At 40.1% G+C, this 4,443-nt stretch overlaps 1 long non-coding RNA gene across 1 annotated transcript; it reads right to left on the bottom strand.

The window, feature by feature from the left end:
* Positions 1 to 1,315: 1,315 nt before the first annotated feature.
* Positions 1,316 to 3,947, bottom strand: LOC147637088 (uncharacterized). The gene is made up of 2 exons (XR_015266325.1): positions 3,227 to 3,947; positions 1,316 to 2,700 (listed from the first exon to the last, which is right to left on the bottom strand). It is a non-coding gene; the product is annotated as an uncharacterized LOC147637088 (long non-coding RNA).
* Between the last annotated feature and the right edge of the window lie 496 nt (positions 3,948 to 4,443).

Genomic DNA, 4,443 nt, shown 5'->3' with positions numbered 1-4,443 from the left:
ACACACACACACACACACACACACACACACACACACACACACACACAAAATGAGAGAGATGCTAGTAGATCTAAAGTGTTATATATCTTGTAGCCATAAAAGGCTATGCTAACATTGTAAAACCAAACATCCTCCCTGTCTCCCTCTCTCTCTCTCTCTTACACACACACACACACAGACACACACACACACACCCCTCTCACTCTCTGTGACTTTCTCTAGTAGATCTAAGGTGTTATATGGCTTGTTGCCATAAAAGGCTATGCTAACATTGTAAAATCAAACATCCTCCCCCCCCTCTCTCTCTCTCTCTCACACACACACACACACACAATGAGAAAGATCTTCTAGATCTAAAGTGTTAGCCGCCGTAAAAGGCTCTCTCTCTCTCTCTCTCTCTCTCTCTCTCTCTCACACACACACACACAATGAGAAAGATCTTCTAGATCTAAAGTGTTAGCCATAAAAGTCTCTCTCTCTCTCTCTCTCTCTCTCTCTCTCTCTCACACACACACACACACACACACACACACACAATGAGAGAGATGCTTCTAGATCTAAAGTGACACATATTCAGAGAGAGAATATTGTCTCGCACACACACATATTCAGAGAGAGATGCTAGTAGATCTAAAGTGTGTATGTAGTTGCAAAAGTGTGTATGCTAGCCTTTTACGGCTCTACTGGCTATACACACACTTTAGTATTGTCTTTTATACATGACCTTTTATGGCTACTGGCCATATACACTTAAGATCTATTTAGATCTACTAGCATTTCTCACAATGTGTGTGTGTGTGTGTGTGTGTGTGTCTTTCAATATTGATAAGAGTCTATGCCACACCTTTTAAGGCTACTACTGGCTATATACAAACTTTAGATCTACCATTTTAGGTCTACTAGCTTGTTCTCTCCTCTCGCAATGTGTGTGTGTGTGTGTGTGTGTGTGTGTGTGAGAGAGAGAGAGAGAGAGAGAGAGAGAGAGAGTGTGTGTGAGATAGAAAGATCACACAAGCATTAGGTCATTATTGTAAAGTTACTCTCCTTCAACGTCAAAAGTAACAATACTGATCTCTTTAGAGTTACTAGATTAGGCAACATCAGAAAAACATCCTCTCAGTACTCTCTCACATGAGCTCTCTCTCAGTACTCTGAGCTCTCTCTCTCCCTCTCTCTCGCTCTCTCTCTCTCTCTCTCTCTCTCTCACGCGCGACACAAAACATTATCACTACTAAAAGTTACTTTCCTCAACATTAAATAACATTACTCTGCCATGAGAAATGAAACACAGGACTAATATAATCTCTCTTAATAGTTAGTACGTTAGAAATTAATTAGATTACATCGCAAAATCAAACATCCTCTCTCTCTCTCTCTCTCTCTCTCTCTCTCTCTCTCTCTCATACATTGAGAGAGAGAGAGATCTACTGTGTTACATAGGCAGTAGCCGTAAAAGGTGTGGAATAGAGAATTATCAATCCGTGAAAGCGTGGATGAAAAATCTATCATTTCATAGAACATGTTGTAAACCTGCACACACTTCGAGTACATGTCCAAGAACTCTTTGACACCCACACTAGAGCCCTTGTTGTCTCTTTCAGATACTAAAGCATCTTGTAAACTTCAACATACTTGTAGCCTTCAGGAGCTCTTTGACATACTAGAGCGCTTCTTGCATCTTTGATCAGTTTAGACTGCCTGTTTCAACGTCGAGCTGTTGTTATTATGGCCTCTTTCAACTTCTAAGAAAGCGCAATGACGGCTTCATTAAATCGAATCGATTGAATAAAGAAATGAAAGCATGCCTGTGTAGCTGCAAGCTGGGTGAGACGTGAAAATCTCTCTCTCTCTCCCTCTCTCTCCCTCTCTCTCTCTCTCTCTCTCGCATGTGGCAAGGGAGAGACATGAAAATCTTTCCCCCCTCTCTCTCTCTCTCACATACACACACACACACACACACACACATTTCCAATGGATCTTTGCAGGACTACCTTGGGCACTTCAATGTATGGGTAGAACTGGTATATTAAACGTGGCACGTGTGTTCTCGAAATGCTGCCGACAGAAGTGCACACACAACAGACCAGACAGTCTCATGTACCCGCGATTCAACGAATCAGTATGACTCGTAGCGTAGTCTATTACATGAACGCATTAAAATCTAACCGTACGATGTACACTGAGAAGCTGCTAGCTTATAAAATGAGCTAAGCTATGCAAACCCTAGGCCCCTGCGGTTAAATAGAATCGCCCAAAGGTTATACAAGCGCCCTGAGAGATCCCACATCGTTAGTGAAACTATGAATCAATACATGCTTGCTCAAGTGATGTTTAAGAAACTTAACTAACAAAATAAGGCGGTTCTTATGACCTAATCAGAACTGCAGTATGTCAGCTAGGTGATCAGAGACCTTGAAAATATTTGATGATGCAGTGATACCTTACGAAATGATGGGCTATATATGAATTGGTAGGGATAGTGAATAATTTGTTGCGGCCTGATAAGGTTTTGGTGGCTTGAAATACGAAAATTTGATGTGCGGAGTATGTATGCTGAAGGGAATGAAGCCTGGTCCGACGTCAAGCAGCTGGACTCTGGCTATATATTAAGGCCAAACACAACACAATTGGCCTCGAGCCAGGCGGCACTCCCCCCAGCAGAATTCTCCATCATATAACATCCCAGCTGATCCAAACCATCTGCAAATACATGACCCCCCCCCCCCCCCCCCCCCCCAAAAAAAAAAAAGAATCAGAATATAGTAATATTAAGAGCTTTGTAGAAGCCGTAGCAAAGAAACTTAATAGACTTTTAAATTAATTGCTCAAAATAGTGCTTGCTTCTTCCTAAACCATGTTTTTCATAACTACCAACATCGCCCATCCATGAGATTTGTCTCAATTAGGGTAAAGCTTGCAGCTTATTAACGTAAAGATTACTTTATTCCTTGCCCACAAAACACACATGGCATAACCTAAGCTTTAAGGAAACCCTCCTAAAGTGGTACACAAGAAAAACCTTCCAAAGCTACTTTGATGTAACCTAAACAAAGATCATTTCCGTGAAAATGCATAGCAAACCCTAAGGTTGTATAGGTTAGCCTGATCAAATCACTGCTAAAATTTTATTATCTTCAAAACAAGAAAAGATTAATTTCGCCAAATTTTTCAAAACAAGAAATTGGACAGAAGGAAACTAAGACTTTTAAGAGCTGGTTGTCTTTACCTAAACACAATTTGTTGAACTTAAAACCCCCCGGGGGGCTGTCTCTGCATGGCTTTTCAAGACCACCCAGTTGAGGGGAATGAAGCCTGGTCCGAAGTCAAATCTATGTGTATAAGTAGAAGGAAAATACGGTGATTTGCTTTTGTAGAAAAGCAAAACAATTGATAGGCCTCGAGCCAGGCGGCATCCCCTCAACAAAGCTGATCTGTGTGATGTGTTGTCTGCAGGAAAGTAGAGGCGCTAAGGAAGCTTTTGCAGTGACATGGAGAGAACAGGCTCAAACTTGTCATGCAATATACTTGAAGAAAGTTTTGCAGTAGAAGAAGGGGACACGGTTCAATATCATGAGATCATGAAGCCTTATCATCATCATCATCATCATCATCATATCATATGATGTCTTCATCCCCATCTTGATGTTGATGAGAAGAGAGCCAAATCATTATCATCACTCTGTCTTTTTGAGAGTGTGTGTTCAAGAGGAGAAAGGGATGTTTAAAGTAGAGCTTGCATGGATGGTCAAGGTCAAGCCAAAGAGTACAAAGAAATGAATGAACCGGCAAGTAAGTAAACTACACAAACAAAATAATACTCTCACAAGCAAGGTATCCGGTTTGTGGTTTGCCAAAATATTATAAGGCTCTTATAGAGCCTAGAAGTATGCACAAATTTAATGGTTACTAAAAAACAAAATAATACTCTCACAAGCAAGGTATCCGGTTTGTTGGAAAGCTGGTTTGCCAAAATATTATAAGGCTCTTATAGAGTCTAGAAGTATGCACATTAATAGTTACTGAAGTAGGATTTCGCACTCTTAGGAGATGCTCTCCACATAAACCACAGGTTAGAATAGTAGGTCGGAATTTTATAGGAATTAGAAATGCACAATTCCAATGTGAACCCAAAATAAAAAGAAAAGGTTACTACAAATTTAGGAGCTAGCCTTTTGCAAAAGAAACAAATGAGTCATAGGGTACCAAAATAAATATCAGACCAAATTCCTTTAAAAAAGGTTGCTACAACGTTAAAAACATTACAAAAAATGAGAGTGTTGTGACCAGTGTCCAAAAATCAAATGTAAGACCTGTACAATCCTCAAAGTAGAAATTCGGGTTGTACACAAAAAAGGAAATTTAAAAAACATCAAATTAGAATAGTAGGTAGGAGCTATTTGAAATTGAAGTAGGAGCCTCATAGCAAAGTCAAATTAGGAGCTA

This window comes from Cibotium barometz, chromosome 7 (genome assembly GCF_041138505.1).
Source record: "Cibotium barometz isolate CiBa-2024 chromosome 7, ASM4113850v1, whole genome shotgun sequence".
NCBI lineage: Eukaryota > Viridiplantae > Streptophyta > Polypodiopsida > Cyatheales > Cibotiaceae > Cibotium > Cibotium barometz.
This window is presented reverse-complemented; position numbering and strand designations above follow the sequence as displayed.